Below are 24,130 nucleotides of genomic sequence, written 5' to 3' on the forward strand. Positions count from 1 at the left end.
TTAAAGTTTTTTTTTTGTTTTTTGTTTTTTTTTTTGTATGTGTCTCATTTACAAAAGTTCCTTATACCTTATTTCAGGTCCTTCCATATCTAGTCAATACCTCTCTGATTTTGATATTTTAACAGATGGAAGTTTTAACTATGCCATGTAGTTTCCGGTATCGCTTGTTTTAAAAGGGTTCAAGGACTAACGAACTTCCTCCCCTCTTTCTTGCTCTGCGGTGACGTCTAGTTCCTATCTGTCACATTTCTGAAATACTGGAGACCCAATTCTACTTGAATCAATGCGCCATCCTTGGCTTCTTGTCTTTTTCAAAGCGAAGACACATTGAATGTCTTTCTTACCCCATAGAGTTGACTAACCATACTTCTGCCTTCAACTGGAGCTTCTCCAGAAACTAATTTCACTTGCAGCTAATTTATGCACCAAATATTAAACGTGGACTGCATGGAAAGCATGAGTCCAGGTTCTGTGAGAGAGACAGAGTGGAATGGACTGAGCTTTTGATGTCATAACACATATGAATCTGACAAACAACTGTGCCAGTGGCATCATCCCCAGTACAAGGCACTGTGAGTCAAGGTGACATGAAAGGTACAAACTCTGTGACGTTGAGTGCTGAGAAAAGAAATAGGTGGAATTCGTTGAAGATGATCATTTCTTCTCAAACAATGGAGGAATTCAGCTTGCTGTCTTTCAGGTCAGTTGACTCAGCCCCATTTATATTTCAATATAGACAGTGATATGCTGGTTAATGGTTAAGAGCCAGCTCTTGGGGCATCTGGGTGTCTCAGTTGGTTAAGTGTGTGACTCTTGGTTTTGGCTCAGGTCTTGATCTCACAGTTCATGAGTTCGAACTCCAGTTGGGCTCTTTGCTGACAGCATGGAGCCTGCTTGGGATTCTCTATCTCCCTCTCTCTCTGTCCACCACCACCACCCCACTCTCTTTCTTTCTCAAAAATAAATAAACTTTAAAAAAAATCAAAAGAATAAGAAAACAAATAAAGAGCTGGCTCTCTAGAGCTTGGGGAGAGGAGTTCTACTGTGGTTTTCTTCCAGTTCCATGGTGCAAATACTTCTGGCATGGCTGATTCCGAGCTACCACCCTGATGTCCCTGTAGACATGCAGGTGGGAAGGAGTGCACAGAAGCGCTTCTCCTGAATGAGTGGGAAGTGGCCCCAGGGCACCACAGGATGTGGGCTCCAGGGCGCCACGGGATGTGGGCCAGAAAAAATTACTGATAGAATATTTTGAATTAAAATTTTTTGAAGGAGTGGAAGGACAGAGGGAGGGGGAGAAAGAACCGTATGCAGGATCCATGCCCAGCTTAGAACCAGAAGTGGGGCTCAATCCCAAAAAACCTGGGATCATGACCTGAGCTGAAACCAAGAGCTCGACACTCAACCAACTGAGCCATGCTCCTTAAAACTTTTCTAAATTCCCTGTTTCCTTCAGGGACCAGTAGTTAGGTAGTTAAACAAGGAAGAGGAATTCTGTGATGTTTGTAGAAGCAGGGGCATTGCTGACCACTTTGTATCCTGAGAGGTAACCCCTCTCAGGATATAGGGGAAATAGGGGAATAAGTGAGGGAAGTGGACCTACTTTGGGGCCCCAGGATCTCCAGGAAGAAAAATCGATGCAGTGTATGACACTGGTGACAGACATGAGCTCTGGGGTTTAATCCGGCCTGAGATAACATTTGATGTTGGCTGTTAAAAACAGATAGGATTTATTACGGTTAATTCTGAACATTTTATTCTATACATAAACAACAGGAAAAAACAAGGTTTCATGTAAAATGTAAAATCCCCATGATGAATATCTAATGACAGTCCATTTTGAGTTTTATTTCTATATCATATATTTTAATGGTGTTGATATTCACGGAGAATATAATATTTATGTGTTCTCTTTTTTTTAATCAATTGCTGTTGTTTCACTTAGACATTCCCAAGCATCCTCACACTTTGAATTCAGTTTTTAAGGATTGATGTAGGTCTGTATGTGTTTAATAGTGAGAAAAATTCTTCAGATATGGACCCAAGTTGGTAGAGGTAAGAATGAGTGAAGGCATCAAAATGGAAAAGTCCAGTTTGAATGTGAGGAACAGTGAAATGCCCAGGAGAGCCTGGGATTCAGAGAAGGGTGTCCTACCCTAAGAAGCAGTGGGGGCTGTTTTATTAAAATATTGTCTACTGAGTGCTTTAAAAGACTCCATTTAAAAGAATTCCATTTCCCACAGCTCCAGAAACTGGGAAGTCCAAGTTCAAAGTGCCAGCAGATTTAGTTCCTGGCTTGTAGATAGCTGTGTGCTCAAAGTGTGCAGGGGGAGAGAGAGGAGGAGGGAGGGAGAGAGAAGAGAAAAAGAGGAGGGGTGAGAGAGAAAGGAAAGGAGGGAGTGAGAAAGAGGGAGAGAGGAGAGAGAGAGAGAGGGAGGAATAGAGGGAAAGAGAAAGAGAACGGTAGAGAGAGAGGAAGGGAGAGAGAAATGAGGGAGGGGGAGAGAAAGAGGGAGAGAGTGAGGGAAAGGAAGTGAAGAAAAAAAGAGAGAGGGAGGAAGGGAGAGAGAGGAGAAGAGAAGAGAAAAAGAGAGGGAAGAGAGGAAGGGAGGGAGGAAGAGAGGAAGGAAAGAGAAGATGGGAAGGAGATAGAGGGGGCAAAGAGAGAGGAGAGAGAGAGGAAGCAGAGAGAGAGAGGGAGGGGAGGGAGGGAGAGGGAAGAGAGAGATGGGGAGAGAGGGAGGAAGAGCGGGAAGGAGAAGAAAGGAGGGAGAGAGGAAGAGAGAGAGTGAGAGAGCCAGCAAGCATACATTAGGGATTAAGACTTCAATACACGAATTCTGCGGGAACACAAACAGTGAGTCCATAGCAGAGTGTAATAGGAAATAGGTTTGGAAAAGCTGGTAGGGCCCAGATTATACAGGGCCTTTCGAGTCCAGTAGGGAATGTAGAAAAAACTTGAAGCCAGTCAGTGCTATTGAAGACATTGATCATGAGCTGTCATGATCAGACCTCAACTTTGGGAAAATTCCCCTGGCAAAAGCCATTTCCTTCTAAGCCTCTGTTTAATTCTGGCTCTGTTCTCAGGAACCCGCTGGCTTGGAAAGGACTTCGACTGGATTTTTTTTTGTGGAAAATTGTATCCATTGCAAAAGACCTCAGTGATACCTGAGAAGGTACGTGGGAAGGTTCCACGGAGAATACAGAATTGACAGGCAATAAGGAAGTAGGCCATGATGCCCGTCAGATCTGTGCCAGTCTGAGCAGTGTTTGTTACTGGCCCACAGTGAAGTAAGTGTAGAAATTGGGAGTAAACATTTAGAAATTTTTATGTTAATTCGACAGAGCAATTTTATATTTGCTGAATCTAAAAAAAAAATTAGATTCACATCTAGTGTGATTTTATTTATCTTAATAGTTTATTTTTTATTGTATTTCCCAAAGGCTTTAGTCCATGGTTTCTTGGAAATTAAGGATAATCATTTGGACCTTTAATCGTTTGAGAAGCACTGACTTGATCGAGCCTGTAAGAGCAGACGCCTGTGTTGTTTCTACTTGTGCTTCTTCACATCCTTATGCTGTCACTTGCTCTCTGCTTAACCTTAAGTAAATTATTTAACTTCTCTGACTCACAGGTCTTGGATAATAGTACCCACTTCATAGGAGAGGGTTAATGTGAGGGTTAATTGAGATGTTCAGTTCTTGTCACTCCAGCGTTTAGTGTTTGGCACGCATTCTGTAGCATGTATTATTCCTTCTCAGGTGTGCGCATGAATAGGTGCAAGAAATTTAGCAGAACCTGGGTATTTTTAGAGGTGAGGTTTTCATCCCAGAAGTGCTCAAATCTTTCCCCAGTAATTACCCCTTCTCCTTATTAGGTTCCTGTGAAAGTAACAAATGAAACGGTAGATAATTAGGAGTTAAGACACCACGTCATTAATAGTTGCACATACCTGATGCAGATATGGTAAAAGCCTGAGTTCATCTGTTGACCAGTTATTCGATTATTCTGCAAATGCAAATGCACAATGGAAGCAAAGCAGAGACAGCACTTGAGTTCATGGAACCGAGTCACTGAAGGAGGGAGATGAACCCAAAAGGTGGTAGATAAGTGGATGCTGTATGTGACATCACAAAAGGGATGTATCTGGTGCTATGTATGTAACATAGGATATTTTTCTTGATTAGGAATCTCAGAGAGACCTTCTAGATGAAATTATGTTTAAATAGAAACTTTAAGAATGACTGGAACTTCTGAAGTAAAAATTAAGAGCCTGTGCAAAGGCCCTGTGATAGAAGGAATAGGGCAACCATAAAGGATTAAAAATGTGGGTGGATACAGGTAATAAGGGGTGTCACAGCAGGAGATGTGGGCTAAGTTTAGGTCAGGTGGATCTTTATAAGTCATTGTAAGGAACTTTTTGTTCCTAATAGCAATAGGAAGCCATTGCAGAATTTTAATCAGAAGAGGATAATGTCCTATAATTTGGGATAGGCAGACTTCCAAGATGATCTCTGTGCCCTGATATTACACTCTGTATAATCCCTTCTCCTTGAGTGCAGGTAGATCCTGTGACTTGCTTCTAGCCAATTGTATGTGGAAAAAGCAGGACACCTGGGCTTCTCAGCTGGTTAAGTGTCCAAGTCTTGATTTTGGCTCAGGTCATGATCTCAGGATCAAGAGATCGAGCCCTGCTCAATGGAGCCTGCTTAAGATTCTCTCTCTCCCTCTACTGCTTGCATGCTCTCTCTCTCTCTCTTAAAAAAAAAGAATGTGAGAAAAGTGATAAGATGTCACTCTTATAATAACATTACATCATACAAGCCTGCACCTTAACAAACTAGAGCAAGAAATTGTCCTTGCTGGCTTGATGAAGTGTGCAGGCATGTGGAAGGAAGCCGCATGGCAAGGGACTGAGTGAGACCTTCAGGACCCAAGGGCAGCTTCTAGTGGTCAGCCAGCAAACACCTGGGACCCTCCCTCATCCAGCTGCAAGGAAACGAATCCCACCAATAACTTCGATGATCCTGAAAGAGGATTCTTACTTACTCAAGCCTTCTGATAAGAATCCAGTCCAGGTCACAGCTTTATTGGAGCCTGGTGAGACCTGGAGCAAAGGACATATGTACTGTGTCTGAACTTCTGACTCAGGGAAACTGTGAAGTGATGCATTGCATTGTGTTAAGCCCCTAACTTTGTGGCCATTTGTTATGCATTAATAGAAAACTAATGCTCCGTCTTAATGTAACATCCCATGGTTGGTTACCTTAGAGAAACCATCCCCTGTGGTTGCTCTTTTGTGGCTGCAAAAGAGAGAAAGTGGATGGAGACAGACCAGTAACATAGGTAAGAGACAGCATGGTATTGTGGGAGATGGAAAGAAGTGGAATGATTGGAACATTCAAGAGGTCCTGGAAGTGGACAGTAAAGGAGAGGGTGTGTCAGAAGTGACTCCTTGGCTTCTGGCTTGTGGCAGATCAATGACTTTCCTGAAAGACTGAGAGAAGTCAGATTAAATATATTTTTAAAATCTGATTAAAGACACTGAAGAAATGCTGAAGCAATGAAGACTCTAAATAATTCAGAAGGAAGGGACTTACCAAGAGAGGAGCTAATGCTTAGGAGCCACTTCTCCCTCAGAGCACTTACAGTGGGTGAGGAGTTGAGAAACCAGAAAGAGATCCCTAGACAAAAGGTAGAGAAACCAGCTGAACTTTTAGCATGAGGTTGGAGAACAAAACTTTGTAATTTGTAGTTGCCAAGATAGGCAGACCAGGAGGTACCAGGGTCTTGTAAATAAGCATGGCATGGAAGAGGAAGTCCCACTTTGGTGATTTTTTTCCCCCTTAAAGTATTCACCTGATTATTAAGCTGCACTGGGCCAGATGCTAAGGAGCTGAGGAGAAAGCTACTGAAAACAGGAGGTTTGAGAAGCCTTGAGGTTTTCTGGAGACAAAAAATGGAGGTCAGGACTTGCCAAGGAGGGGAGGCCCTGGTACACAGTCGATGTCCCAAGCTCCCACTAAAAACACATGGAAAGCTGTATCCCCGGGGCAGAGATGAACCAGAGACAGTCAAGGACTTGTAAAACTGCAGCCTTGCCTCAAGTCAGTCTAGCATCTAGTTGGATTATGGTGGTCTGCTTCAACACAGAATGCCTGCCAGAATATAGGGGAAACTTCCCTGGAGGAAGGTAATGTGCTCTAAAGCCTTCACACTTTTTGATAGATGATGTCTGACTTTCAAGAAAAAATTACCAGANGTGAACCAGAGACAGTCAAGGACTTTGTAAAACTGCAGCCTTGCCTCAAGTCAGTCTAGCATCTAGTAAGATTATGGCGGTCTGCTTCAACACAGAATGCCTGCCAGAATATAGGGGAAACTTCCCTGGAGGAAGGTAATGTGCTCTAAAGCCTTCACACTTTTTGATAGATGATGTCTGACTTTCAAGAAAAAATTACCAGACATATCAAGAAACAGGGTCAAGGGAAAAAAGACAGTTGAAACATACCCACAGTGTTTCTGCACATGTACATTAAAATATCTATGCTTGGGGGTGCCTGGTGGCTCAGTTGGTTAAGTGTCCAACTTTGGCTCAGTTCATGATTTCACAGTTTGTGGGTTCAAGCCCTGTGTTGGGCTCTGTGCTGACAGCTTGGAACCTGGTGCCTGCTTCACATTCTCTCTCTGTCTCTCTCTCTCTCTCTCTTTCTCTCTCTCTCTCAAAACTAATAAAAATTAAATAAATAAATAAAATAAAGTAAAAGTACCTATGCTTGACTGTCTGGTCTGGAATTTGACTTTACCTTACTAACAAGATAATGCATTAATCTGCTACTGTTTCATGGATGGTTGCAGAAGACATGATGAGACTCCTGGGTCAGAGAAAGGACTTTATTGCCCTTGGCTCCGCAGGCAGCCTGAGTAGCCACATATCTGCATTTCTTCCTTGCTCCCCAGTTCCACAGGGGCAAGGTGACATGACTCAGATGAACCCTACATGCATAGTGGGCTTACCCAATGGAGGAACACTGAACCTAGGGACCCACTGCTTTATAGCAAGCAGTAAGAAAGCCTGCTCTCTGTCCTGGAGAGAAACATTACATCAATCCTGAAAATTGCTGGCTGAGAACACAATCTTGAGAAATGGCCCAGGGAACATGTGGTCAGTGCATTTTGTTTGTGGCATCCCCAGCAAGAACAGAAAATGCTGCTTAGGGCCTAGGAGAGATTGCCTCTCCCAACATGTTATGTTCCAGAAAATAGATGACAGAGTGGAGAATGTTATTAAGAACAAAATTGAAAAAACAGAATTATGTGGAAACTCTAGAACTGAAATATTCAATAAATAAATTATAAACTCATTAGATGAGCTTAATAGCAAATTATAAGCAATTAGAAGAGATAATTAGCAAACTCAAACTAAGAGAGTAGAGAATATCCAGTTTAAAGCACAGAAAGGCAAAAAGTTGAATGTGCATAAAGTAAGAAACATACGAAATACTGTGGAAGTCACTAATTAATAGATAGATGTCGTCCTGGAAGAAGAGAATACAGAAGGGGCTCCGACAATATTTCAAGAGGAAGTAACAGGTGAAGCATTCTCAGTCCCATATGCAAGTAGCTCTATGATTCTCAATCTGGACAAATTCAAAATAAAATTTCAAAAACCAAAAGACAAAGAGAAAATCCTTGAAAGCATCCAGAGGGAAAAATAAGACACATTATGCTCAATGGAGCAAAAATAAAGCAGACAACTGACTTCTCAATGAGTATGGTGGAATTCAGATATAAGAAAATGACATCTTTAAAATTCTGGAAAATAAGGACCAACCTAGATGTCTGCATCTTGCAGAATGTCTTTTAAAAGTCAATGTGAGGGGCACCAGGTGGCTCAGTCGATTAAGCGTCCAACCCTTGATTTCAACTCAGGTCATGATTTCACAGTTTTGTGTGATCAAGTCCTGCATTGGGCTCTGTGCTGACAGGGTGGAGCCTACTTGGGATTCTCTCTCTCCCTGTCCATCTGCCCCTCCCCTGCTCGCTCGCTCTCTCTCAAAATAAATACATAAACATTTTAAAATTAAATAAAATAGGGGCTCCTGGTGGTTCGGTCAATTGAACATCCTACTTCGGCCCTGGTCATGATCTCATGGTTTGTGGGTTCGAGCCCCACATTGGGATCTTTGCTGACAGCTCAGCGCCTAGAGCCTGCTTCAGATTCTGTGTCTCTCTCTCACTCTCTGCCACTCCCCTGCTTTTGCTCTCTCTCCCTCTTTCTCAAAAATAAATAAACATTAAAATAAAATAAAATAAAAGTCGATGTGAAATGAAGACATTTTTAAATAAATATAAACAGAGATATTGCTTCTAGCAGAACTTCACTGCTAGTGAAATTCTAAAGGGAGTTCTTCAGGTAATAAAAAAGAATCCCATTGGGGGTAAAATACAGTAAGAAAGAATAAGCAGTAGAGGCAGGAGAAATAAATGAAAATTGGCTATACAAAATAATACCAGTGTCTTGGGATTTAAACTAAGTGTAGAATATATTGACTTAAAATGCATGACAAGAACTATTCAAAGACATTAAGGGACAAATGGAGTTCACATGTTGGAATAGCATTTGGATGGTGGCAAAAACCGTAATTCATATTAGACTTTAAAAGGTCAAGGGTGCAGGCTCTAATCTTTACAGTCACCACTGAAAGATGGCAAAATGATGTATAACTAAAACCAGATGGGAAAGGAGAACGCGAAAAACAGGATGCATATTGGTGCCCTTCACTCGGTGTTGAACTCTGGGACATTTTATGAAGAGAGGTAAACTTACTGGTCAGATAAATTTGTGTGCATCTCAGAAGAGATATGAGAGCTAGAGATAAATTCTTGTTGAGTCATCTGCTTTCCAAGTAAAATTGAAGAGGAGTGAAGAATATTCCATTTGTTTGGGTCAGTCCTTAGTTTATCTCACTTTCTCTGCTGCTTGAATTGAAGCGATGAATGGAATATGTAGCAGGGCCCCATGAGGGAATCGGATGCAGCAAATACTTCGCAGTAAGGAAACAAGGATCCAAAGCTTTTACCGAATAATCATCTTGTTTGCTCTTAATCTTGGTCCATCCAAAGGTGAGCAGACCCGGGTCTGGCATGATAGGGGGTAAATGTCATAGTGCATAATGTATCACATAGAACATTTGCTATTAAAATGGCCAAGATATAAATGCCTAATTGTTAAATATTGGAAAGCAAGAATAATGATTATGATTTTAATATATAATCACCAGTAATGGACTTTTTTTTAGATAAGTGTATTTATCTTTTCTCCCTCTGACACCACTGTACAAAAAAAAAGTACCCATCCAAGTTCAGCCTTACAAAATGCTCAATACCTCTGATGTTAAGCCTGTGAAGAATTTTGCTCATTCATTCTTTTTTGGACAGCTGGGATCGAGCTTTGAGTCATTTTACACTTATTGGGTTCCTCAAGTACGATTTCTCATGTTTCAACGTGGAAAAACACCCTCCCCATTGTGAGATGGTCAAGGGTGATGTGATAGTAATTTCAAGGAGTTTCATCACCTCACTGAAAGCTTGTCGTCTTTATTTTGTCTTAAAATAAAAAGAGTAATGGAACAGATTTCATTCACTTATGAGCGAGCTTGGATTTATAAAAGACTGAGGCTGGTCTTCAGTGTATTTCATTGTTTAGTTAAACAGGACGTTATTTTATTGCTGGTATTATGTGTGGATTCTTACCCCTTGCTTTCCCATAGCAGCTAGAATGTCAGCAGCCTGGGGGTACAGCCACAATCATTTTTCCTTTTTGCATTATGTGCTGGGTTTTGTCGTCCTCCCCCACACTCATCGTCACCTCTCTGCTACTGTGATAAGACCTGGTTGTGTCCACCTGTTAGGATTCCACAGCTAGGCACAGAGCGCCCATGGCCGTGGCGCCTGTATCACTGGACAGCAGTGGTTACCCAGCGCATGCAGCGGGCCTGAGCTCAGAAGTTCAGTGTAACACGTTATGTCTGTGCACAGGCTCCTGGAATCAGCTCTCCGCCCGGCCCCCGCTTACATATCCAGCAAGTCCAGATCTGAAATCCGAGCCTCCCATGCCCCCACTGCGACTGCTGGCTTAGCCCGTGGCCGATGTTTAAATGCGCAGCAGAGAAAACGCTGAAGGTCAATGTTCTCCACGTGAATCATTTCCAGCTCTGCCGATGACCTCGAGGGACTGAGCTTCCTTCACAATGAGATCATAGCGCCTTCTTCTCATCCTAAAATATTCATATCAGAGAGTCCCTTTCCTGGGCGGGCTATCTGACGTGCTGCCGAGGAGAGCGGGCTTTCAGAGTGAAACTCGTATTCGGCACTTACAGCTCTCAGAACCTCCGACTGATTCCATCTTGGGAACTGTGGATGCGAAAACAAGAGGTGAATGTCAGTGGTGACCTCGCGCTGCTGAAGATCAGACATCTCTCCATCTCGAGGTGTCACTTTGCATCACTTACACACCTGCAAGTGATGCTTGTTGCCTTTTCTTTGCATACTTGGGGTGGGAAAAAAGCCCTGGCTTGAGAGATGTCTCTGCTGGCACGGGGGGTGGGCTTCTCCGGGGACAGTTAGATTAGTATTGCATCTACAGTTTAAGAGGAATATTCTCTTCTCTTCTCCAACCTCCTGTGCTCCCACACACACTTGGTGCTTCTCAGACTCGGGCTCTGGGGAAGAAGAGGGACCCCACTGATGCTGCTATAAAAGAGTAAGGTTGGAGTGAGGATACCGAGTGTGGGTGCCCCAGAGCAGAGCCCCCCAAGCTGCTTGGGCACTCTGACAGATTCCTGGACCCCATCCCAGATGGAGAGGATTGGAACCCCCGAGAGCTGTGGCCCGGGAACTGTGCTCTTTCAAAGCTCCCCTAAGTGATTCTGATCACCTTCCTGATTTAGACACAACGTTCCTGGGCCACCTGTTGTGGCCCGCATTGGCGCCCATGGACTTGACAGAGACTCACCATAACCAAGACTGAGGAAGGAGGGCTGGGACTCAAAGATGCCAGAGGAAGAGAGAAGCCATGGAAAGACACAGATTATTCTCAACAGCAAGCAGATGATGTAGTCATTCATTCTTCACCTATTTACTGTGTACCTGCTGTATACACCAGCTGCTTTCTGAGACGCTGGGGCACAGCAGACAAGACAGACGAAACCTCTGCTCTCTAGGACAGTCCGATCAGGGAGATAGATTATAAGCCAGCCAAATATAGGGCTGCTCCACAAGGTGAGGATTTTGTTCACCTACGTCATCCCCTACATTAGATCAGTGCCTCGTGCATAGAAGGCAGTTGCTGAAAGAAGGAAGAAAGTATTTCAGATAGAGATAATATTATGGAGGAAAATGGAACAGCGAGGGAGGCTAGGAGCCTGGAGTCAAGGAGGGTGAGAGGAGCCAGGCTTGTAGGTGTTAACTCCCAGGCAGGTGCTGACTCGGAAACTGGGTGACGAGCTGCCTCTCCAGTATGGCTGCTGTGGACTGTTAGATGGGTCAAGGAGCGGTCTAGGGTGCTGCTCATCTATTTCCTTGCAAGGGATACTCTGATCACCACCTAAAATTCCTGTGGGAATCAAACAGTCTGATGATGACCTTATCCTTGCTCAATGCTCACCTGTCTTATAGTTAAGTGCTGTCACTTGGCCTCTGCTGTTCTCTGATTCCGTCACGTCCATCCCAGTCACCATGCCTGGCCTACAGAGAATAGCCACGAGAGAAATTTTTTTAAAAATGTTTATTTATATTTGAGAGAGAGAGAGAGCATGGGAAGTTCAGAGACAAGGCAACAGAATCCAAAACAGGCTCCAGGCTCTGGGCTGCGAGCTGTCAGCACAGGGCCCGATGCAGAGCTTGAACTCATGAGCAGTGAGATCATGACCTGAGCCGAAGTCAGATGATTCCTGAGCCGCCCAGGCGTCCCGATAAGTGTGCTCTTTAATAACCATCATCTGGAAAGCTACATGATTGTGTTTAATATGCAGCTTGTAGGGAACAAAGAGGTTTTTTTGCTGTCAACTTCCCAGCATCTGATAATAATACAAAGCGGAGGTTCTCAGCTGGGGGCAGTGTGCCCCACAGGGAACATATAGGGACAATGTCTGGAGACACTGTTTGTCACAGCTTGCGGGGTGGGCACGCTACAGGCACCTAGTGGGTAGAGGTCAGATATGCTTTGCAACACCCTCCAGTGCTCAGGACAGCCTTTAACAACACAGAATTATTCAGTCCCAATTGTCAGCAGTGCTGAGGGTGGGGAGCACAGTATAAAGGGATTTAATGGTAATAGAATTTAGTCAATGTTGAAGCTTCAAATGACACACGACACTGGCTTTAACTGGGCTCTGAGGATGAATTTATTCTAGACTCGGACAATAAACTATTTAAAAAAAAAAAAGCACTGAGGGGCCCCTGGGTGGCTCAGTCAGTTGAGCGTCTAAATTCGGCTCAGGTCATGATCTTGTAGTTGTGGGTTCGAGCCCCTCTCTGAGCTCCGTACTGACAGCTCAGAGCCTGGAGCTGCTTCAGGTTCTGTATATTCCTCTTTCTGCCCCTTCCCTACTCCCTCTCTGTGTCTCTCTGTCTCTCAAAAATAAATAAACACTGAAAAAAAAGAACATGAATTCTGAGAGGGTCTTGCCCAATTTCAGGGTGGGAGCAAGTGGGGAGCAAGGGTTTGAACTCAGAATCTTTGCTTCTGAGACACGACTCGGTAGGGAATGGCTGTCACGGTGGCACCCTGGGTCCTTCCTCACATGGCAGTGCTCCCATTCATGAAGCCTCCTCGGTGCTCGAGGTCTGAGTCTAGGATGTCTTCCAGGGTGTTAACATCCCTTTGAGAATTCGTGCTGAATTCTTTTCTTTCAAAATTGGCTGTTAGAGATTGAATGGGGGAGAGCAAGCAATTATCCCCTTCCTTCTTTTGCCTGTGTTCCTGGTCTGATTGAGAGGCACGAAGAAAAACAGTCCATAGGCGCGGAGCGCCAGCACACTGCTGTGAATGGCTCTTAGCCACAGGACGCGGGATGAATGCTGAATGGGCAGTTTCCAGGCCATTCTCACGTGAGGCCCTGTCTGCTCGTTGCATTTCGAGAGTGTGGTGACTGAGGGGCTCCTCCAGGCCATGGTCAAAGCTCCAGGAGGCCCCAGCCTGGCCAGACTCTTGGGTCCCAGACCATCACACATTCCTGTGTGCCATTGCTGCTTCTTCCCTGAACCCACTGTGGCCCAGTGCGGCTCTGTGCTGGCTCCTTGAAACTTGCAGCTACTTTGGAAAAGGAAACTTCATATCCTCTGGCATTTACGTGCCCTGGAAAGCCAGGCAGAGGTTTTTCTGAGCTGCGGCCCTGCCCCTCGGAGCAGGCAGGCAATCAATGTCTAACCTGTTGCCAGGCAGCTCAGGCATCGCGAAAGCGACTTAATCTCCAACGATTAAACGTTAAGTGCTTTCTAACATTTAAACATTAGGCTCATTTTACGATTGTGAAAGCAGCAGTAAAGCAAGGGGGAGAGAAGTTTACTGCTTCTTCAGTTGAGCAGCAAATTGAATTTCTATCGATGAGGAGAAGTGCTTCTCCCTCTGGATGGAGAAGATGGGCAGAGGTTTGTGGGTTTCGAAAAAAAATACAGTAATAACATTTATAGAGATGAAGCTGTCAGCACTATCCCTAATACTGCAGATTAATTTTGACAGTCGTGTTTATAATGCAGGGGAGAGAGGGATCGCCTATGTCCCTGGGGAATGTCTAGAGATGAAACTAGAAAAAATACAAGTATTCGCTGTGGTCGCTTTGCTGTATTTAATCTTGAAGTGTTTTTTTTTCTCACGATACAGACTTGCATCTGTGGGTGTGAACACATTAACAGATATAACTCTGTATTCTGGGCATCTTTTTGTATCTGAGACTTTTCTGAAATTGCACGTGTCACGCAAACAACGAGTATTTGGCATTCCCTCGTGTGCCGGGCATCGTTCGGTTGTGGAACTTTGTAGGTAACGACTCAAGCAGGATTCACATAACCCTCGGAGACTGGCCGTCTGTGTCTCCGCTTTCCCATAAAGGAAGCAGAAGCCGATGTTGCGGAATTGCGGCACAGGCGGGACTTGAACCCTGCCCCCTGGGTCTGCTCTCTGAGTGCCTTCACCTGGGCCACGCTCTGCTTGCTTCCTTCTTCCTACTTGTGAGGGGACCCCCTGCTCCTACAGATTTTGGGGCGCCGGACGAGGGGCCTGGAAAGCAGCTGTGGTAGAGATTCAGGGAGAGGGTGGGAGGCCAGGGAACGTTCCCACTGAGCAAAGGAATCAGCAGCCAGGAATCACTCATGATGTCCTCCTTTGCTGCTTGCTTGGGGCCATAGACACCAGTGCTGATGCTCAAAGGTTGTCTTCATAGCAGGGAGTTTAGCGCTGTGGCAAGATGCTTGCTTGAGGGATCTCAATCCTTGCTCTCCAAGGTATGTACGTCTCATATATTAACTTATTTGATTATATTAAACAATTTTCGACCTACCAAAGCAATAATTTTAGAGAGTGCAGCCATATTTATGTTTATGTTATATTTACAACTAACGGTGAAAGAACTCTTGGCATTTTGGGGGGGTAGATTTTTCCTTTACACCATCCAGATACTTTCCTTCCCTTGTAGATGCTTGTTCCTAATCCCGTTTTCCTGTTTCAGGGACCATAATGGCAATTCCTTTCCATCTGATGTACGCTGTCACCCAGCTGCCTTCCAGCTTGCATTGTCTACAAACATTTGCTCTTGTTGTCTTTCTAACCCTCTGTATTGCTTGGTAATTTACAGAGTTTGTAAGTTTCTCTTTTCCCAACTTGCAAAGAAGCAGAAAGGTTGAAAATGTTTTTTTCAAAAGTTATAACATAAAGAAGTATTAAAAATTTTTTTAATATTTAATTTTGAGAGAGAGAGAAAGCGAGAGAAAGTATGAGTGGGGCAGGGCAGAGAGAGAGAGGGACAGAGGATCCGAAGTAGACTCTGTGCTGATGCAAGGAGCCTGATGCAGGGGTCAAACCCACAAATCATGAGATCCTGATTTGAGCTGAAGTTGGACACTTAACTGACTGAGCCACCCAGGCACCCGGTAGAGAAGTATTTCTAAAGCCCTTCAATTCTGTTACCAATATTAAAAATATTTTTTAATGTGTATTTATATTTGAGAGAGAGAGACAGCAAGCTGGGGAGGGACAGAGAGAGAGAGGGAGACAGAATCCCAAGCGGGCTCCAGGCTCTGAGCTGTCAGCACAGGTGCGGGCCTGGAACTCACGAGCCATGAGATCATGACCTGAGCTGAAGTCGGACGCCTAACCGACTGAGCCGCCCAGGGCCCCTGTTATCAATATTTTGGTTTGCTATGTCTTTTTCACTTGTTTCAATTAATCTTATTTCAAAGCTCGCCAGCTTGCACAGAATCACTTTCTTTGTTGACATGTCATACTTTTTGCTCACTTTTGCTGTTTACGTGTATGCAGTGTGTCCCACAAAGGAGACCCTTTGAATCCTAGGGGTTAACTTTCTCCTCTGCTTCAAGGAAAGCTTGAGAAATGGGGGTTCATGAAAATTAAGGCCTGGCAAGAAGCAGTCTCCAGCACAGAGTAGCTCCAGGGAGAACCTTGGCTAAGATTAGATGTTGGCAGAAATGGCCAGCCTTCTACTTTCTCAAGAGTTTTGCTATTTGCCTCAATGTGTGATTCATTTTTTTAGTAAAGTTTCTAACGTCAGTACTCAGCTATTTTCAATCATGAGTCTGAGATCCTGTTTCAGGACGAGCACAATTGTCTTTCAGATGAGTCACCTCCTGGATTCTGCGAAACCTTTTCTCTGCTCCTTTCCAGTATGTGAATAAGGAAGCTTGTGAGTATGTCTAAAAGATCGTAAGGGAAATGGTGCTCATTATTTTATTGAAAATTGGTGAGATGCAAGATATGCATATCTTCGTTTATCCTTATGTTTCATGAATCCATGAACAATGAGCAGGAGACCCAGAAGTAGGTTCCAGATCAGAGAGAGAATGAGAGCCAGACCTGGGAGTGAACAGGATATGCTAACTGGGTCCTGTAGGTAACAGAGTAAGCAAAGAGCCTGGCCGTGGTGCTGAATGGTTCTGGGACACAGTGAAGCGTACTGTATTTTTCTTAGCCTCAATTTTTTTTTTTTTTTTTGCATCAAAAAAGTCCAAGTTAAACAGAGGTAAGAATTTCCTAGCAACTTAGAGATCCTGTGAGGTCTCTCACAATATGTCAGAATGTGCTTTGGAAAGTTCTTAAAGAAGGACCTACAGAGCCTTTTCAGAGAAGGGTAACAAATGTAATTAAAGAATTGATTTGGTAAGACTGTGAAGAAAAGGTTTAAGAAGCAAGAATTATTTTGCCTCAACAGAGAAAACACAAGAGGTTGATAGTAATCTTAAGATAATTCAGTACTCCAAAAAAAGATGTATCTAGTCAGAAGCCTAGCTGTTCTTTAAAGTTAATGTGTTGTGATTTGAAAAAAAATGCAATATGCCCATTAGGAAGAAGTATAAATTGCCAAAGAATTCACACACACAAAAGCAAAAACATAATTGCATCCCTCAAAATCATCTTTCAGTCATTCATTAGATTTTATTCTGGTATCATTCTCTAGTTTAAAAAAGTCTAAACAGTGTTGTGTGTTTTACAAGTCAGTATCTTGTTATGTTAAATTTATATTAAAATAAGCATTTCTAAATGTTATCATTTTTTAAACCTTTTTATATCTTTGTATTACTGTTTTGTGAGATTATTTCATTGTTTACACAGCTATGTAATCTTTAGCTTCAAGTCATAATGCCATAGAAGACATCTTGCATAAGACTTTGTTCCCCATTTTCACTATTTTCCCATAACAAAAGACTATTTCTGAGCTTCCTGCACCCAAGGAAATGCACATGTTTGAGTTTGTCGATAATATTGTCCAGTTGCCTTTCAGAATTCTATCTAGCTGCATTCCCAAGGGTACCATGTGTCCTGTGTCGCCAGTGTACTCTGCGGCAGTTATAATTATAAAATTCTCTATTATATTTTAATTATATAATTATGCTATAATTAGAGGCTAATTTGATATAGAAAACTATTACTTGCTTCAATTCTCTCTTCTCCATCTCTCTCTCTCATACACACATACACGAATACTTTTCCACATGCTTGTTAATAAGGTTTGTTTCTTCTTTTTGTAAATGCCTCTTCATGACCTTGGTCCATTTATTTGTTGAAGCCTTAGTGATTTTGACCAATTACTAGATGAACTTAGATTTTTCCAAGGACATGAAAGCATAGCATGATTTTTAAAAAAAGTCCACAGGCATTGGAATGTGTTGGAAAGACTAATACCTCTGAGCGAATGCAGTCTCAAGAAAAATGCTGCAGATTGAGTGACTCACTCTGCTTTTCTACATCTGTGTTCAACTCTGTTAAACAGATATCAAATGAGATTATCTTTATGACCATGAAAATATGCTCTTGGAGAAGAATGAGGAAAGGGACCTCAGAGCTGGTGTCCTGTTGGTTAGAGATACCAGAGCAATGACTCTAACTTTGGTGTCAGACTAGCACCTCCAGATCCCTTGCGGCAAGTTTTATGCAGAAGAAATTTCCAGCAAAAATTCAGTAGTTTGATACTTATACATGTATCTTGCCTACCTCTATCAATCTATCTATTATCTATCTATCTATCTATCTATCTATCTACCTATCACCTATCTCTACCATCTATTATCTATCTATCTTTTATCTATCAGTTGGTTATCTATCTATTTATCTATCTATCTATCATCTATCTATCTATCTATCTATCTATCTATCTATCTATCTATCATCTATCTTCTATCATCATCATCTATCATCATCTATCTAATCTCCTTCTGTGTTTACTCAAGAACTCTTTCAGCAGACCTAGTGCCCTTAACAGTTACTTCCCTCCACAGCAAAACTGTAGGTGGTCTACATAACAGCGCTCGTGCCTCCATACCTGTTGCTCAGGTAAGCTCCCCTATCTCTGTCTCCTCTTCTGGGCTCCCTTTTCCCTGCTGGTGGCGCTGCCTCTGGTTTTGACTTACACTTCAACTACACCTCTCCGTTCAGATCTCTGAAGAGCATCTTGCCCTTCTAATGGTTAGTTGGGCCATTCTGGAGGGAAGGTACAGTTCCCTGCCACTCCTGGGCCCACTACCTGACTCCTCAGCTCAGGTTTAGCAGAAGCAGGGTTCTGTCTGTTCAGCAGAGCACAGAGGCAGAAATTGGTGGATGTCACTCTCCCTTGCAATTGAAAACAGAAAAAGAACTATATCTGGATTCTAATTTCAACAATCAGTGAAATTAATTCTTCATCAAGAGGAGATTTTAGGGGCGCCTGGGTGGCTCAGTTGGTTAAGCAACTGACTCTTGGTATCAGCTCAGGTCATGATTTGGGGGATTGAGCCCAATGTCGGGCTCTGTGCTGACAGTGCAGAGACTGCTTTGGGTTCTCCCTCTCTCCATCTCTCTCTGCTGCTCACTTGCTCTCTCTCTCAAAATTAATAAACATTAAAAACAAGAAGAGATTTTTATTTTGAATCACATAAATGATTTTGGAGGATGAGAACTCTCCTTGTCTGTGATTGCAAAGAGAGGATATAGTCTTGATACCTTGAAATGTTCTCAGGGGAACAGCCAGGTGGTGCTCTGAGTCTCTTCCCCATTCCATGATTATAATCTCTCTGATACTCACTTGCCACGGCATGATGAAGGTCTGGTAGTTTTTGTTTTCAGTAAGACTTGTTAGACCTCTGGATTAATAAAACAAGAGCCAGAGAGGTTAAAATTTAAATGCTTTTGATTATTCAAAAGTTTCTATTTCACATCTTTTGCAGAAATGTTAGCCTCTAGCTAAACATTCATTACTTCGCAGTATTTTTTTCCCCTAGCAGTATATAGCCTTATATTCGCTGGCTTACCTTCCAACATAAATCCATTTATTTCAAGGTCTTAACACAGCTGAGGTGCTTTATCAATTGCTAATTAGCACTCACACTATGCAGAAACACATTTCCTCTGTAGTCATGACATAGCACTTCTGTAATCTCAGCCTCGCAGTGAATGTTCCAACAAAGAAAGGTCTGTATACCAGGTGAATGTAATAAAACTACTCTCCACTAACCTGACATAAACTAAAAGGCTATGCCTTCTTTGGGGGTCTTGTTATTGAGGGTGATGTTTCAAGACTGATGCATCACTTCTCTAATTTGGAATTGGTTTTTGAATATGAATGTATGATAAAAACATAATTTATTGCATTTAATTAAGAGTGGACAGCTGTTTACAGTGATCTGGAATCCAGCTGTAGCATTCAGGATGAGTTACCCCCACTTATCTCTAGATGACTCTACAAGTCAGGAAATCACATGTGTTTTAGCTTCTAGCACACGAGAATGAGGATGTGAATCAAATTAAATGAAAAGTAATTGATTAATCAAATGGAAAGTAATCGATCTTAAAGATAAATTGTGTTTGGAGAATACCTTGTTATCCACAAGGTACCTAAATAATATTAATAGCTAACCGTTATTAAGAGTTTACTCATGTCAGTCCGTTGACTTGGTGCTTTGGAGGCATTAAACATTACACTCACGATGTGTCATTCCTAGGCCCCAGTTGTAGTCATTAAGATGGGGCTAAAGACCCGGCAGAGGGGCTGGGCCAGGACAAGTGGATGGGTTGGGATGCTATGTAGCAGGTGGGACCGAGAGCATTTGGGATCGGCAGCCCCTGGACTTGGGTAAGAGAGGAGGTGACAACAGAAGAGAAGTCTGATGCCTGGGCCATTAGGTGGGTGCAGTGTCTGACACCGAGAATATGGGTGGGGGGCAGATGGTGAGGGAGAGGATGATGAACTCAAACTGCTCTGTGCTGTATGTTCAGGGTGTGTGTGTAACAAGACAGCCTGTGAGCAGTTGGATACGTGTGTCCTCGGGCTCAGGGGTTAGGTCATGAGTAAAGCTATAGAATTTAGATTTACTAATATGTAGGTGGAAATTAAAAGCAGGAGAGTGGATTAAATTGTCCAGGGAGAGAGAGAAGCCTGGAGGATCACAGCGAACATTGGTGTTCAAGAGACGGTGAGGAGAGAGACTTCAAAGGAACCTGAATATCAGGGGCAGGAAAGTCAAGAGGTGTGTTCCATGGAAATGAAAAAAAAAAAAAAATGTTTCCAAGAGGAGGGAAACACCTAGAGAACAAGCTGGGTTAAGCTAACCTGTCCCCCTTAATAAAACACAATGTTAAGTATGCTTTAAAGTGAAAAGTAGTATATGATCACCAAACCAAACCAAACAAAACACCAAAAAAACAAACAAAAAACCCCCAAAAAACAAAGAAGACCCCAAACAACAAAACAAGCTGATATGTAGCTGTAAAAAAAGATACCTTGTATAGGTTTTAAAGAGATGCTAAATTATCTTTAATATGTATTAAATGAAAATTCTGCTAACTAGTAAAGTTAACTTTGCCAGAATAAGTAAGAAATATTCTTTTCTTTTTAAGTTTATTTATTTATTTTTGGGAGAGAGAGAGAGCGGGTGGGGGAGGAACAGAGAGAGAATCCCAAGCAGGCTCCACACTGTCAGTGCAGAGCCCGATGCGGGGCTTGAACTCACAAACCATGAGATCATAACCTGAGCTAAAATTAAGACTCCGATGCTTAACCGACTGAGCCCACCAGGTGCCCCAGTAAGAGATATTCCTTTTTTTCCCCTTAAATAGTTTATTGTCAAGTTGGTTTACATACAACACCCAGTGCTCATCCCCACAAGTGCCCTCCCCCATGCCCATCACCCCCCTTCCCCTCTCCCGCACCCCCATCAGCTCTCAGTTTGTTCTCAGCATTCAAGAGTCTCTCATGGTTTGCCTCCCTCCCTCTCCCCCACCATTTCCCCCCTTCTTCTCCCCCACTGTCTTCCGTTAAGTTCCTCCTAATCCTCCTGTACGTGCAAACATATGGCATCTGTCCTTCTCTGCCTGACTTATGTCGCTCAGCATAACACCCTCAAGGTCCATCCACGTTGCTACACAGGCCAGATGTCATTCTTATGTCTTGTGCACACATTTGTAAAAACAGTGGAAGCATGAACAAGAAATCAATGAAATAGTTACCTATTGATACACTTCAGTGTGTTCTTTTTGCATTGTTTTAGCTTCTAACTCATATAGGTGATTAGTAATTTTAAAGCAAATTGAAACGTATGTAATTGTATATCAAATTGGTGACATGACAGAGAAAGGATTATTTCTTTTTTAAAAAAAGTTTTTTAATGTTTTTATTTATTTCTGAGAGAGAGAGAGAGAGACAGCGTGAGCAGGGGAGGGTCAGAGAGAGAGGGAGTCACAGATTCTGAAACAGGCTCCAGCCTCTGAGCTGTCAGCACAGAGCCCGATGCAGGGCTCGAACCTATGAACCTTGATATCATGACCTGAGCTGAAGTCAGATGCTTAACCAACTGAGCCACCCAGGCGCCCCGAGAAATGATTATTTCAAGTGACTTTAATATGCATATTAAACTGTAAATATTTAATATGGTGCCTCTAAGGAGAAAGAATCATAAAAATCATAAACTTCAAGTACTGGTTTTATTATTAATAGTATTAGTATCATGATTTAAAAATAATTTTATAAATATTGTAGGATAAAGCCAAGAACACTATAATGGTAAAATTAAATAGAAAACTTATTACATCTTCATTATTTTATTATTTTTGAATTTATTATTGAAGTACAGTTGACTTACAGTGTTATTTTAGTTTCAGGTGTGCAACATAATGATTCGACAGCTACATACCTTATGCAGTGCTCATCGTAACAAGTGCGGTCACATCTGTCACTATACAACACCATTACAATATTATTGACTGTATTCCCTATGCTGTGCTTTCCATGTTTATTAAAAAAATTTTTTTTAAGTTTATTTATTTTGAGGCAGAGACAGCATGAGCAGGGGAGGGGCAGAGAAAGAGGGAGAGAGAGAATCCCAAGCAGGCATTGCACTGCCAGCACCAAACCCCACGTGAGGCTCAAACCCATGAAACCACAAGATCATGACCTGAGCTGAAACCCAGAGTCCAACGCTTAACCAGCTGAGCCACCCACATACCCCGATGTTCATTTTTAAAGGAGACTTTCTATTCCTGACCCCTGAGATGCCCTAGAAACAGTATCACCTCAGCAGCAGTGAGCACCCTCCTTACCAGCTCTTGGCCTTTAACACCACTCACCTCTATGAGTAATCGTGGCTCCTTAGAGAAATGGCTTATTTCAGGCCAGGAAAGGTACGAGTTGAGTTCGGAACCACTCATGATTCTGGAAAGTGAGGAAGATTCTCAGATTAGTGGACACAAAGGGCATAGAATTAAGCTCAGAAGTGCTCCCATTGGCCAAAGTCATAACAGCTTGACCATGAAAATGATTTTAGTTGATTTGTACAGAATGCCATGAATCTCCACTAACACTTTTATGGGAGTGGGTGGGAAAAGTCTCACTTCTATGTAAAAAGTACAGCCACAAGCACAGGACATAAACAGGTACTCAGCACACCTCGATTTTTCAAATTTCATGAGGAAGGGATATTAGAGAGAAGAATATCGAAAATGTCTAAAACGGCTCCCTATTGTCAATGGGGAAGATGATGAAAATAAGAAAACACATTAGGAGGCACTGTGACTTACTGCCAAGCTGCCTCCTCTCACAAAGTTTACACTCCCACCAACGGAGGGAGACTCCCTTCCTTTCTATAGGTCCTCTAATCTAGAAAGATGCAAAAATCTATCTTGTTTACTTTTTTTTTACTTTTCTTTTGGTAGTGATGATTTATAGTTATTTTTTAAAAACACACGTCCTATACTGTTCCCGTTCTGTCTTTAGAAGTTTGGATTTTTGAAGGGTGGAGAGGGTGCTTTACTTTTGAGAGATGAATCTCATTTGGGCTCACTCATTGCTGTGTGATTACATAGACAGGATTTCCCTTTCCCGCCATTTTAACTTTAAATGGAATCTTGAGTTTCTCACCATCCTACTTGGCCATCTCCTGTTTATTATCAGGCTCTGATTTTCTCATCTCAGATCAGTTTTGCCTTCTGGATATTCTGCAGGTGTTTCAAAATAGCCAGACCTTCTTTCATCCTGCTGAAGATGCCAAAAAATAACTGCAAGGTTTGTCTGTCTAATGCAGAAGATTCATCAAAGATTTGTTCCTCTATTGATGTTTCCAGATTTGAAGTAGTGTTTTCATTAATAATCACCATCAAACAAGCAAGCACCTGTCCCAACACAGTGTTTGTGAGGAGAGCAGGCGGGGTGTGTGTGAGTGTGAGTGTGTGTGTGCGCACGCGCGTGTGTGTGCGTGCGTGCCTGAGACTTCTCTGCCCCCTTGTGAGATGAATGGATTCCTCCTGTAGTCCACAGATGTACAGGGGTCCTGCTAGGATTCCCGAGTTCTAAGTCTTTCACCTAATGTGCATCTCTTCTCCCAAGAGGCACCCTCCCTTGTAGTTTTCTTGTAGCCAGACCCAGCGAAGTACATGAAAAGCTCCAATTGTTGGCCTGTGTTGCTCTCAGGACTCCCTGTCTCCACTTGTAAAGCTTTATCCCTGAGACATCATCAACCCAAAAGCACCAAGGTTCTGCTAGCATCCTCTCCTCCTTCCTTCCTGCCAAGTTGTTACCTGGATTTGTATTTCTGTGCATTTATAGGTTGACAGTGGCAGGAGAGTTTAGTAATGTGGTCATGCTGGTGGTAAGTAAACCAACATCTCCCAGTGCGTCCAGAGCAGGCAACTGGTCTGTCTCTCAGTCTAAGATCTCAGTGCTTTGAGTTTTTGTGCTTTGTGGGTATTTAAGAGAGAAGGTTGAAGAGGCTAGACACTGTTTCAAACTGAAAATGATTATGTAATCTTGGCAACCAACTTCTCAACGATTGCATATTACTTTACTAAAGTGATGTACTATAGTTGACTTAATGGCATTCCTATTGTTGACCATTTAATGTGTTTCCAAATACTTACTATTACAATTGACCTTG

General features: G+C 42.7%; 1 long non-coding RNA gene across 1 annotated transcript in view; it reads left to right on the forward strand.

Annotated features, from left to right (window-relative positions):
* LOC144219456 (uncharacterized) overlaps positions 1 to 22,027 on the forward strand; it is a 140,802-nt gene extending 118,775 nt beyond the window's left edge. The window contains exons 4-7 of the long non-coding RNA XR_013331419.1: positions 3,088 to 3,176; positions 15,854 to 15,921; positions 18,011 to 18,065; positions 21,858 to 22,027. This is a non-coding gene — a long non-coding RNA (uncharacterized LOC144219456). The remainder of the gene's footprint in view (positions 1 to 3,087; positions 3,177 to 15,853; positions 15,922 to 18,010; positions 18,066 to 21,857) is intronic.
* The last annotated feature ends 2,103 nt before the right edge of the window (positions 22,028 to 24,130 follow it).

This window comes from Crocuta crocuta, unplaced genomic scaffold (genome assembly GCF_008692635.1).
Source record: "Crocuta crocuta isolate KB4526 unplaced genomic scaffold, BGI_CrCroc_1.0 scaffold89, whole genome shotgun sequence".
Taxonomy (NCBI): domain Eukaryota; kingdom Metazoa; phylum Chordata; class Mammalia; order Carnivora; family Hyaenidae; genus Crocuta; species Crocuta crocuta.